Genomic DNA, 14,155 nt, shown 5'->3' with positions numbered 1-14,155 from the left:
CCCTAATTCAAATGCTAAAGAGCTGAGAAGTCACTAAGACTCAACTTCTTGGTCTCTATCTTTCCCTAACATTAATCAAGAATGGCTGCTGACCATCTAGGGTAGTCACAAAAAAATCTAGGTCACCCTAATCTGAAGAGTTTGCTGCCTGTGCCTTAGAATTTCCTTTTGAGTTGCTGTACTTGTTGCCTCTGACAATACTTAACTTCTCTGTCCCTTGGTTTCCCACCTGTAAAAAAGGGATAATAAACAAAATCTAGGTTCAAAGGATTGTTGAGAGAAGAAATGAGTTAATGCCTGTGAAAGCCTTACAGTGGTGTTTGTCACAACAAATGACAGCCATCAGCAGGACTGTCACAGTTTTGGAGACACAGCGTGGGGGAGGGGGGCAAGAAGAGGAAAAGAAAGAGGTCAGAGGAGATGGAGAACAGAGCCTGGGATCTAAGGAGAGGCAGGTCCAGAGTCAGGTCTCATCCCCACCACGGGACCACAGCCTTTCTAAACCTCAGCTTATGATGCCATATGGATCACAGCCTTTCTAAACCTCAGCTTACGATGCCATATGGATAGCCTCTACCAGGGTGCTCAAAATCTGGTCCCTCATACTCTCTTTTTTACCATTCTTATGTATGTATTTATTGGCTGTGCCGGGTCTCCGTTGCTGCCTGGGCCTCCTCTAGTTGCAGCGAGCGGGGGCTACTCTTTGGTTGCGGTGCGTGGGCTTCTCATCACAGTGGCTTCTCTGGCTGCAGAGGATGGGCTCTAGGTGTGCAGGCCTCAGTAGCTGTGGTGCATGGGCTTAGCTGCTCCACGGCATGTGGGATCCTCCCAGACCAGGGATCAAACCCATGTCTCCTGCATTGGCGGGTGGATTCTTCACCACTGGACCACCAGGGAAATTCCTGGTCCCTCACACTTTTATGATAGGTCCCCCACATTCCCTTCCCTTTAGCTTTCAGATATTCCTATTTCTGTCTTCATAAAAGCTCGGGCAGTTCAACAGAAACCTGTCCTGGAAAAGGAGGAAAGTGGAGCTGAGTATCACCAAGAGCCCAAAGGAAACCAGGTGAGTGAAGGAGGGACTGAGTGAGAATTTGCAGAGAAGCTCAAAGGTAAAAGGAAGAATTGACAGAAATATCCAGGGTGTTAAAGAAGAGAACTGTCCAATCCATAACATTCTCACATCCACTAAGGGAAGAAGGCTGCCAGTGTTTGGGATCAGAAAGGATATCTTGCACAGGACAGTAACTAGTACAGTGTGGATAAGGTAATCAGCCCATCTTTTCTGGAAGGCAATATGATATCACCCTTTTTTTTTTTTGGCCACACCACGCAACTTGCAGGATCTTAGTTCCCAGACCAGGAATTCAACCCAGGGCCATGGGAGTGAAATCACTGAGTCCTAACCACCTGATCACCAGGGAATTCCTGATAGCGTTCATTTTTTAAATTTTTAATAAAGTGGACCAAGCAATCCCATTACTATGGATTTTCCTAAGAAGGTAAGTATGAGGATTTTTCTCCACTGCATCGTCTATGAAAGTGAAAGTATTCACTTGCTTGGTCACGTCCGACTCTCTGCGATCCCATGGACTGTAGCCCGTCCAGGCTCCTCTTTCCATTGTATTCTCCAGGCAAGAAGACTGGAGTGGGTTGCCATTTCCTTCTCCAGAACAAAGGGAAGACACTGGAAACAGTCTAAATGTCCTCATTAATGGTTGAGTCAACTTTGACAGAGCTAGATGATGGAATATTCATGCAACCTTTGAAAATAATGAGAAGCCTGTTTATGAATAGATTCATAAATCTGTGCAAGATAAATGAAGTTAAAGAGGTAGGATATAACATGACTGAAATTATGAAATAGATCCCAGTGGGTCCCTCCAGAAGCTGGGGTTATGGAAGAACTTTTAGATCAACTTATTACTTTTTTGCAGGCTTTCCTCGTGGCTCAGTGGTAAAGAACCCACCTGCCCATGCAGGAGACTCGGGTTCCATCCCTGGGTCGGGAAGACACCCTGGAGAAGGAAATGGCAACCCATTCCAGTATTCTTGCCTAGGAAATCCCATGGACAGAGAAGCCTGGAGGGCTACAGTCCATAGGGTCGCAAAAGAGGTGGACATGACTGAGCTACTAAACAACATTACTTTTTGCACATCTGCCTTGTTTGACTCTTTTTACAGTGAGCATTTATGAGGTTTCTGGAGAAAGAAATGGCAACCCACTCCAGTATTGTTACCTGGAGAATCCCATGGACGAGGAGCCTGGCAGGCTACAGTCCATGGGGTCACAAGAGTCAGACACGACTTAGTAACTAAACCACCACCACCATTTATGAAGTTTACATGACTATTTCCATGTTGAAAATAATAATTATTACTAATTGTTAATAGAATAGTATATAAACTATTAACATAATTTTAATTACGACAGAGCAGGAGGACTAGTCTCGGAGGGAGACATGCAAAATAAAGGAAGTGCTTGCAGTCTCCTGGACGACAACACGTGACCCTCCAGGTTCTCCATTCATCCTCCCCATGTTCCCCACCCTCCACACCACCTTGGGCAACAAAAGGCAATGGAAACAGAGGTAAAATTCACAGGGGAAGATCTTCCTTGGTTGGAAAGCAAAATGAAAATGAAAGAGAAGATATTCAAAGCTTCCCCCACATTTCTCCCAAGAGAGGTCCCTGGGAGTGAGGAGGACAGAAGAGGATTTGAATCTGATCTCGTCATCTGTGGATCCAGAAAACCTGCTACTTCTGGGGAAATGTCCCTTATAATTTTTTTTAACATTTTAAAAAAGTGCTTCCTTGTCCTTTTTTTTTTTTGGCCCCAAAGCATGTGGGATCTTAGTTCCCCAACCAGGGATCGAAGTTTTGCCCCCTGCAGTGGGAGCACAGGATCTTAACCACTGGACCACCAGGAAAGTCCTGAAATGTCCATTTTTCACGCAATACCTTCCATTGGGTCCTCTACCCCACTGAGCCTGTAGCACCCCTAGTCTAATATCCTTGCTAACTCAGTGAGCTAGGATAAAGGAGGTCACCTAGCTAAGCCTCACCTGCCAAATGGGGAAATAAAGAGATGATCTGGAGAAACCATAGCAGCCAGCCCTGAGTCCCCCAGACACCTTCCCTTCCCTGATCATCCACTCACTGGACTCTGATTTTTATTTGAGTATCTAAGAATCAGGGTATAGTGGGAAGAAAAAAGATATTAGATTCAGGCAAAAGTGCATTCTGTACCAGACCTACCATCTTAACAGTTGTGTGATCTTAGACAAGATACTCGATCTCTCTGAGCATCAGTTATCTCTCAAGATCGTTGAAATTATCCAAGAACATACTCTAGAAAATGTCTGGCACATAGTAGAAGCTGTCATGACTGCCGTTACAAGATGACTCGCGCTTCCAGCTCATAAAATTTCTCGGAAGGGAGCCGTGCCATAAGCCTGTCTCCTGAACGTGGAGGTCTCAACTTTGGGGAAAAACTTAGGGGTGTAAACTTGGATTTTCAAAATGATGTCTTTATTTTCAGTAATCCCGAATTGGAATTCAGTATTTCCTCCTGTGATGGGTGTCGGCAGCAAGCCACAGTTGAGTTAGCAGCCCTAGCGACTGTCATCAACAGAAACAAAATAACTTCCCATCTTGCTGCAGCTGTACAGGTCTCCAGATACCACTTACGCTCATGATGACTTCAAAATTACAGTCATTTTCGATCTGCTACTAGGTCCCCATTACTTAAGACATTTATAAAGTGCATATGTTATTATGTCGCCATTTAGGAAAGAGTTTGATCACTCTGTGTTAATATAATGGGCTTCCTTGGCAATCAATGCATCTTATTTTACACATTTAATCAGATTCTTCTGAGAAGGGATCCCTAAGCTTCCCCAGACTGCCAGAGGAGCCCAGGGCCCTAACCAGGGTAAGAATCCCTCTGTAGAAGAAATATGAATCAGGAAATCCTGAACTTAGCTATGATGTTTGCTCTGAACCAACCATTCTTTACCTTACTCCATTTTTAAATGAATTCTTTGCCAAAATGAGCTTTGCCTTACTCTGAGTAATAACAGCCATGACATTAAGAGGTTTGTGGTGCAAGGTCCTCTAATGCAATTAAAATAAAAATACTTACCTATTCGAAATTTTTAAAAGTACACCTGAAATTATCCCATGTACAAAGAGCACAACGCCTAGCACATTTTGAAGGATGCTGCATTCACCCCCTTCATCCTCTCTGTGACCCTCTGAAGTGGGGACTACTCTTATCCCCATTTTACAGATTAGAAAACCAAGGCCTAGGGAGATGAAATAACTTGCCCAGGGTCCCAGAGCTAGAAAGAGACACCACCAGAATTCTAACCCAACTGTCTCCAAATTACTTCTAGACAATTTCCTACTGACCTCTTTCCATTTTTAAAACATAATATGCTATTAGGGGTGCAGGGGTTTGGAGCCTAAGACTCCTCTCTGATTTCACCCACCTCTCAGGGGTGTGACAGTCTCCCACTCTGGGCCCCTGCCTTTGTTTGTCATCACAAACCACATCAGAGTAACCAGACAGGGGACAACAGAGTGTCTGCCAAGTTTCTGTGAGGTTACAGACACCCTCATGACACCCTGGGGTCTCCTAGCCCAGCTTTCCTGTGGACTGTGTCATTTCAGAACCAAAGCTGGAGCCATACTGAGCAGCTCCAACTGCTCAGACTCTCCCCCTGGGGCCAGGAGGCTGAAAGGAATGAAATTAGCTTTATAGTCCTCGCTTGGCGGCTGAAGCTACGTAATGGAAAAAAAAAAAGAAGAAGAAGAAAAATCATTATAATAATAAAACAAAAAAGGTGTCAAATCTTGCTGGCAATTCAGTTTAGATCTTGCTTAGTTCAAGTACTGGGCTGTCAGAGATCTAACAGGGAAGGGGAAGTCTCTTTTTAGTTTGATATTCTTAATGGGGATGGTTATTTTTTTTAATTAAAGAAAATAACTCTTAAAAATGTTGGCTGAGGGAATTTACAAGAGAATGTATCAATGGACTCCGTGGAATTCTGCCTTCCGGCACTGCCAGATTGCAAAATTACCCTCTGGAAAAGCCAAATCCTGTTTTTGATTACTAACACTCAAAGAAGTGGGAAAGGCATATTATCTCAATAACCACTTGTCCCTCTCAGTATGTTTCTCTCTGAGGAGCTTGAAACATCAGTCCCACCATCAACCACACACGTCTCCCCTGGTGTCTGCAATACAACATCCCCAAATCCACCTGGCAGGTGTCAAAATCGAGGCATAGAAGAGCTGAGTGACTTTCTAGTCAGGATGGAGTTACAGAGGCAAAGAGAAGAAAATGGTCCCAATAAACACCATTTGGGATCATTTCTCTTTCTCTGACCATGCCACGTGGCTTGTGGGATCTTACTTCCCCAACCAGGGATTGAACCCAGGTCCTCAACAGTGAAAGCACAGAGTCCTAACCACTGGACCACCAGGAAATTCCCAGGATCATTTTTCCTGGCCTCATCAACGCACGAATCAAAGGAACTCGTGAGCAGCAACAGAGCAAAAGCCTCTAGAGTCCCCGTGAGGAGAAGATGACCTATTTTCCTCTACATCATTCAAGTATACAGGCAGCGTCATTCAAGACTACAGGCAGCAGAGAATTAAAGGGACAGTTAAAAAGCCCTCGAGGGTCTGGGAAGAGAGTAGCAACTGGGGGCTATTGTTCACCAACAGCATCATTATCAGCATGACCATTCTCACCATCACCACTACCTTCCTCATCCTCATCTTCCTCCTTATCGTTTACATTGTTTTTTGGTGCATCCTACTGTTCCAGCCACTGCTGTTGTTTTTTTAATCACTCAGTCACATCCGACTCTTTTGCAACCCTATGGACTGTAGTCCACCAGGCTCCTCTGTCCATGGGGATTCTCCAGGCAAGAATACTGGAGTGGGTTGTCATTCCCTTCTCCAGGGACTCTTTCCAACCCAGGGATGGAACCCTCATCTCCTGCTTTGCAGGCGGATTCTTTACCACTGAGTCACGGGGGCAGCTCTCCAGCCACTGCACTGGTTGACTTACATGCTTTCCCTCATTTGATCCTGGCGAGAATCCCATTTCATCCATATGATGATATTTACTTTAGAGACAGAGAAAAGAAATGAGACTCAGAGAGGTTGAGCAACTTGTCGCAGATCACCCAGCTTAAAAGAGGTAAAGCTGAGCTGCACCCGGGGTCAGTGCTATTCCAAAAGTTTTCCCAACTTACACTTGATAATGGGCAATCGTTGCCTTCCCAGCGCTGCTAGGGCAACATGGCACTTCTGTCACACAGAGCGTCTTTGAGGTTACCAGAGTTAGGTATTGGTTTTATCAGGAACCTCAACCTCTACCGATCCAACTGTCCATCATTCCTGCTTTACCAAAAGTCAAATCCCACTGCACCGGCTGACACAGACACGATCTGCCCAGTCTGGACACAGGGACCCGACTTACAGGGCCTTACCCTGGCTTATCAGGGCCACCAACCAGCTTCTCCCGGCTCCACCGCCCTCTCACATTCTGTTCCACGTGAGCGGATGCAATGAATGACGCCATTGTCGCCGGCTCTGGGTTGTAAAACGTTACAAGGGAATATTGAAATCCACAGCCAAACGGCATCGCAGCCGGCCGCCAGCTAACGAAGGGCCCTGAGAATGTTTTCCACTGCAGCCGACTGAATTGGCCTTTTCACGGCAGCAGGTGGCAGGGGCGCTGGGGTGCTGAGGAGGGGGTGAGTTTCTGTTGTTTTCCCTTATGATGCTTACGCAGTTTCTGGCAGCCTCTCTCCAATCACTAAAGCAGTGCGCTAGGGCAAGGCTGGGGACTGAAGAATCTGTTCTCGCAAGCAAATTCCTCCTCTCGCTAGCACTTTAATATGCGATCAGAATGAAAAGAGGACACTCCCCCCGTCCCACGAGAGCCTTCTCGATTTATTAACTTTCTGATACGCTTGGGGAAATGATTCCAATCTAATGTGTGTGGACCCTCAAGGGATGGGGGCAAGTTCACCCCAAGCGGGATTTTAGCTCAGCAAATAATAATCGTTCCCGTCATTCTCATCTACAAAGTGCTTTGCGACCCTTTTGTGACTCAGGTCTCACCCCACCAGCGAGGTGGAGAAAAGCACTGTGAATTCTAGCTGCTTCATCTCGCTGGTCAGGCCAGGGGGGACACGAAGAAGTGACATGAATTCCCACCATTGATTCTAACAGGGCTGTCTGATGTGAGCAGCACCAAGAATCTCAAAGGCTGGGACTTCCCTGGCGGTCCAGTGATTAAGACTCTGCAGCGGGCATGGGTTCAATCCTCGGTCAGGGAACTAAGATCCCACATGCCATACGGTGTGACCAAAAAAAAAGAAAGAACCTCAAAGACAACACCCTCACTGGCCAAGAGTGCCCAGCCTTCATGATGACTTTGGTGGGAGACCTTGGGGTTCCCATAGTAAATCTCTGCATAACTTCATATCAGGGTTCTCATTTTGAGTTGTGATTCTGAAGTCAGGTTGTATAGATGTGCCTGCCTTTGATGGTACACAGCCAATTTGGCCACCGCGGGGCTAGCTAAGTTCTTCCCTTCGCTGAGCCTCAGTCTCTTGTCTATAAAATGGGAATAGTCAGAATCATCTCCTTCTTGGGTGGTCAAACAATACAATGCTTGGAAAGGCTTAGCATATATTGGAGACATATTGCTCCATAAACCCCAGCTTATAAACCACGTGATTATATTTTGAAGCAAACATTCTTACCTTGCAAGGGCTTCACCTGATTTATGAATTCCACTCCCCATGCCATCCCAAATACCAGATCATTAGAGCTTGTCAGTTTTTCTAAGGAGAAGTCCATACTTGCATCTGCTACTCAAAAGGGGTCCCAGGATCTCTAGTTCTCCCCAGGAGAAAAAAGCCTTATGCAAAGGGTAAACAGTGTATGGTTTCCTTTATATAACATTCTATAACAGACAAACGTAACCAACAGTTTTGGTTTTTTTTTAAATCACAATATTAATTGTTTCTGTTGGGGAGGTGGAAGAGGAATAATTGGGAAGGGGCATGAGGGAACTCTCTGGGTGAAGGAATGTTTTATATTATGAGAAGGACTTGGGTTTCACAGGTATATGCATTTGTCAAGAAGTGAATGGTGCACTTAAGATCTCTGCATTTCTTAATGTATGTAGACTTTACCTGAAACAGAGGCTCATGAACAAAAATTGAATCCATGTTAATGGCATGCCTACCGAAGTATACAAGGATGAAAGGTACTCACAAATGCAACTGAGTGTGAAATACATCAAAAAAATGGGGAAGGGGAGGGATGCTCAAGAGGGAGATGATATATGTATAATTATGGCCAATTTGCATTGCTGTATGGCAGAAACCAACACAAACAATGTAAAGCAATTTTATTCCAATTAAAAAGTAAATTTAAAAAAAATAAGATAGAAATTTAAAAAATAAGATGGTAGATGGATGGATGGATGGATTGGTAAATAGGTAGATTGGTGGATGGATAAATGTATGTATGCATTGATGGATGAATAGATACATAGATGGATTGGTGGATGGAGAGATACATCAGTGGATAGATGTGTGATAGAGCAAATATATAGCAAAATATTAATTGTAGAACCAAATCAGTGGGTATATGGGTGGTCTCCATGCAATTATTCTGCGTTTTCTATATTTCTTACATTTTTCATAATACAACACTGGGACACACTCTCGGAACTTCCAATGTTCAGCCAAAGTTGGCCACCAAGTAGAGAAACGGGTTCCTTTTTATAAGACAGCCCAGCCCATGAGCTCTGTTTCCAGAAGTGTCACACATTATTTTCTGCACATCTTTGCTCATTTTGTGGGGCCAAGAAATTATCCAGGTCTGACCAGGGGACCCCTCCATCAAATAACTTGATAAAGGACAGTTTTGTACCCTCTCCCGAGAGCCACTGATTCAGAACCTCTAAGGGTGAGACCCAGAAACCTGCTTTTTTCACCAGCCTCCCCACCCCCAGCTAATTGTGATGTCTGCCAAAAGTTTAAGAAACAACGCTTACGGGGGATTTGCCCTCAGACACTGTCTCTGAAGAGCAGGTTCACTGGGGGAGCAGAGGGCTGGGTATGGTGCTGCAGATGAATGATGGACAATCAGGACCAAGATGAGACCTCCCGGGGCAAACCTCCACTCACAGCTTAGGCTGGCTTGGCCTCCCAAACATAGTCTTCTTGTTTTACATAAACTCACACTTTCCTGGGGGAAGCCACAGGCATAGCCAAAAGTACAGCAAGGAGTGGGGAATTAATGTCACCTCCAGAATGTTCGTTGTCCTGGAGATCACATCTCATTAACTGAACATCCCCAAGAGTTTCCCTGGTGGCTCAGACAGTAAAGAACCTGCTTGCTAATGCAGGAGATATAAGAGACACGAGTTCGATCCCTGAATCGGAAAGATCCCCTGGAGGAGGGCATGGCAACCCACTCCAGCATTCCTGCCTAGAAAATCCCCATGGACAGAGGAGCCTGGCGGGCTACAGTCCATGGGGTCGCAAAGAGTCGGACACAACTGAGTGACTAAGCACATCAGCTTTAACCACAGGCATGAGAATACAAGAGCGCTGAGCCTTCTTTTTGAAAAATGACCCTTTGAAATTAGGAGCTGAACAGTTATTTAAAATTAGGAAGGCAGGGGCAAGGAGGGGGGTGGTTGCTGGAAAAGAAGGGATGGCTCCAGTGCAAGGATTTTAACCTTAAGGTTAAAATTTTTTTAATATTTATTTATTTATTTGGCTGTGCCAGGTCTTAGTTGCAGTACTCGGGATCTAGTTTCCCAACCAGGGATCAAATTCAGGCCCCCTGCACTGGGATCACAGAATCTTAGCCCCTGGACCACCAGGGAAAGTCCTGGATTTTAACCTTTTAAGGATTCCAGACCCTATAAATTCCCCAAAATTGCCTGACATTTTTTCTTCTATTTACATATTGTGTGAGTTTTTCAGAGTTCTTGCTTTAATTGCATTTTCCAAAGGGATCTTAGATACTGATTAAGAAGCGTAACCCTCAAGGTGGAAGAGGAGGAGGTGACCTACACTGCAGAGGCAGGGGACAATGGTCTGTTTCTCACATGGATGGACAGAGATGTCCCCAGGCTGGGGCCGACAAAACCTATTTGCTCTACCTGGGACAACCTGGACTCCTGGCTCTCCTATCGGCTCTCTGGTTGCTGTTCTTTTTCAGTCGCTCAGTCGTGTCCAACTCTTTGTGACCCCATGGACTGCAGCACACCAGGCTTCCCTGTCCTTCACTATCTCCCAGAGTTTGCTCAAACTCATGTCCATTGAGTCGATGATGCTATCCGAGCATCTCATCCTCTGTTGCCCCCTTCTCCTTCTGCCCTCAATCTTTCCCAGCATAAGGGTCTTTTCCAATGAGTTGGCTCTTCACATCAGGTAGCCAAAGTATTGGAACTTTGGTATCAGTCTTTGCAGGCCAACCAGAGACTCCAGGGTCCCCGGCTCTGGAGATTACTTCCTGCCAAGGAATCGGCAGTCCACAAGAAGACTGAGGAAGAAGAGACAGCCCAATACTCCCATGAAGAGCTCTGAAGCTGCCACCGTTAGGTGCTGCCCGTCTGCCCATCGTGCTCCACAAATGCTTGTATGCCAGAAAGGCCAGGCATGACTCACAGCCGCACTATGTGAATTAAAGCAAGAAGTGCCCAAAGAAGCACTTTGCTGCTGCCTGTTCCTATTCTGGGGTTTGTCTTTACAGAAAGACCAAGGGTAGCCGGCCGGGGCAGACAGGTGATTCCTTCTATCCTGAAGATGCTCACCGCCAGGCATCTGTACCTTAACTGGGCGTCAGCCTGGCCTCAGACTTCAAGAGGGAATGGATCCCATCTCCTCCTGACATGATCCAGGGTCACTCCAGCCCAGGGACAGTGTCAGGCGCTCCTAGGCAAGCTGGGGCAGTGTTAAATCACCCAGGCACACTCTCCGACTTCCACCTGTCTAGAGGGAGGATCTCTGGCTCTCCTGGAATCTGAGCCCGTTCGTGAGTCTTGTTCCACCAACAGCAAGTAGCAGAAGTGATGCTACAGCCTCCCAAGGTGTAGTGAGCAAAGGCCCTCTCAAGGTTCTCCAAGGACAGCCGCCACCATGGAGGGAGTCCATGCTGGATGGGCCACATGCACACGCTCCAGGGGACCACCCAGATGGGCTCCCAGCCGAAAGCCAGCATCAACTGCGGTCATGGGGGTGTGCCATCTTGGACACCCAGCCTTGTCTGGCCGTCAGATACCTGCAGCCGTTCCCACCAAAACCTGACAGCAGTCACACCTGTCCAGAGGCATCCTTCCCAACCCCCAAACCCTGAGCTAAACCCAAGTGCCTCCCTGGGGATTTCCGGCTTCTCCTTGGGCACAGTGACAATGAGCGATGCCTGGCTTTTCCACCCTAAGCAGCATTTAGGGAGCATTCTTGAGCGGGAGTAGGTTGTTAAGTGGACAAAATCTGGAGCACTGTGATGGTCTCTGAGCTCCTCATGGGAGGACGGAGGCTGCTTATACATCCTCCCCTTGCGCGGGCGCAGAGGTGTTGGAAGCAAAGTGCTGGAGCTCTGGCTGTCCTGGATTCAGAGTCTCATGCAGCGATGATGAGCCAGCTCAGAGCCCACAGTTTTGTAGCTGGTAGATGGGAAATTTAGGAGTGGAGTCATTCATTGCATAGCAATAGTAACTGGGACACCCATATTACCTCACCTCATCCACGCAACAGCCCCGGACGTAGGTGCTATAATTACCTTCCTTTTACAGATGAGGAGATAGAGCTAGGGGAACCTCAGGGCTCATCGGTGTGCTAGCCAGGACCCCATCTCGAGAGCCTGCTTTAGCATCGGTGAACCCCGCCCCTCGGTGCATGAATTCACCTTTGCATCCTCAGGACCTGGCACAGAGTAAGCCCTGAAAGAATGGGTGTCCGCTGAAGAAGAAAGCAACAGATCCAAAACTGAATAAATAAATGAGTCTCTGGGAGGGAGGTTCAGGATGGGAGACACATGTACACGCATGGCTGATTCATGTCAATGTATGGGAAAAACCACTACAATATTGTAATTAGCCTCCAACTAAAATAAATTAATCAAAAAATAAAAATAAAAACAAGTCTCCAGGCTGCAGTTTTCTTTTCTGCAGAAGCAGGAAGGTTAAACCAGATGCTGCCTCCCAGGGTCCCTTCTACCACTAGGATCCCTGCTTCTAGGGACAGTGTGCCCTGTCACAGTGCCATGGCAGCTGACTTTCAGAGATTTTTATAATCTGATGCCTCCTCCAGAGCCCCAAACGGGTAGATCCCTGTGCACTCCTCCGATCCAACCCAGAAAGCCCTTCCTCTCAACAAATTCAAATTCCATTCACCAGGACTTCCCTGGTGGTCCACTGGTTAAGAATCCACCTTCCAATGCAAGAGATGTGGGTTCGATTCCTGGGAGGGGAACTAAGATCCCCACATGCCTCGGAGCAACTAAGCCCGAGCACCTCAACCAGAGGGAAGCCTGCATGCCACAATGAAGATCCTGCGTGCAGCAACTAAGACCTGTCACAGCTGAAAATAAAATAGAGTTAAAAAAATTAAAAAACAAGAGCTAGCGAAAAGAAAAAAATCTCATTCATCCCACAAAACCTGACTCCCATCCTCTCGATAATAGCACCTCCCTGCACTCAGTGGCCCTGTCCTTGGCCCCACCAGGACCTTTGACTCCCAGGAAGTTCCCATTCAGCTTTGACAGTAAGTGCCTACACTTTCTCATTAGGGTGAGCATTTAGGTACATCTCTCGAATTTCTGTGATTTGCGTATCACCTTGACAATGTTGGCCAAATCTTCATACCAGCTCTTCTGCTATTTAGTTCGTGGGAAGATCCCCTGGAGAAGGAAATGGCAACCCACTCCAGTATTCTTGCCTGGAAAATTCCATGGGCAGAGGAGCCTGGCGGGCTACAGTCCATGGGGTCACAAAGAATATTTTCTCTAAATAACCAGCCTTAGCTTGCCTTCCCTTCTCCCTCCCTCTTTACTTCTTTTCCTTCTTCCCTTTCTTCCTTCAGACTTAGTCTTGGGGACTTCCCAGGTGGTCCAGGGGTTAAGATTCTGTGTTTTGTGGGCATGAGTTCGATCCCTAGTCACGAAACTAAGATCCCAAATGCAGTGCAGCACAGTCAAAGAAATAAGTCAATAAAAGAGAACTTAGTCTTATTCTAAACAATATTGTCTATGAAATCAGCCTGATGTGCCTGGTATCTGTGGGCACGCTCTAAAGTCATCTCATTTGTCACCAGGGGAGGGGGCACTGCAATTTGGGAAATATTGGTTTTTTTAGGATAAGATGTTTTTAAGCCACAGATTAACCTTTCCAAATAACCTTGGCACATATTTTAATCAGTCGGCTAGAGACAGGATTTGCAAAATGATTTTATTTTCTTCTTCCTGCTTTCCCTTTGCTCTCCCATTTTCTGAATAAGCAGTTATCGCTTCTGTAACTAGAAACCATACATAAACGTCGGAAAATAACTAAGATACCCTCCGCATGTTCCAAACACAGATTGCTGGGTGAAGAGAGGGGAGGAGGGTACGTGCCCAGACATTTGCCAAGCTAATCCAAAAGTTATTTATGTGGGATCACGGCAGAGTTAAGGTTCAACCCTCCATCACCCCACCCCTCTCCCTCCCTCCGTTCCGATTGTTGGAATTAGAGGAAATTTCATTCCTCCCGCGTTGCTGCCTGAGCCAGCTGTCACCGGGTGTGTAGGGGACGGGAAACAGGATTACAAGATCAACAGAGAGCCCGCCGTTCCAGCCAGGCTGTTATCAGAGCCGTCTCCGGAGAGCCATCTTCCCCACTTGTCACTACCAACTGTGACCTGGGAGTTGGGACCACAGCCCAGACTCAATTCTGAACAAGGGCAAAACTAGGAGTAATGAGGAGTTCTCCCCGACTCGGATCATATTTTGGAGCGTGGACTAGGAACCAAGTACCCTTCAGGCATTCTCTCATATAGTTCTTACAAGAACCCCTGAAAGGGGAAGCTATCTTTATTTATGCCCATTTTACTGATGAGGATACTGA

The 14,155-nt window shown here is 46.4% G+C and overlaps 1 protein-coding gene across 1 annotated transcript in view; it reads right to left on the bottom strand.

The window, feature by feature from the left end:
• TBX5 (T-box transcription factor 5) overlaps positions 1–14,155 on the bottom strand; it is a 47,869-nt gene that overhangs the window by 12,382 nt on the left and 21,332 nt on the right. The gene's annotated exons all lie outside the window — the stretch shown is intronic.

Source organism: Oryx dammah, unplaced genomic scaffold, assembly GCF_014754425.2.
Source record: "Oryx dammah isolate SB20612 unplaced genomic scaffold, SCBI_Odam_1.1 HiC_scaffold_12, whole genome shotgun sequence".
In the NCBI taxonomy this organism is placed as follows: Eukaryota; Metazoa; Chordata; class Mammalia; order Artiodactyla; family Bovidae; genus Oryx; species Oryx dammah.
This window is presented reverse-complemented; position numbering and strand designations above follow the sequence as displayed.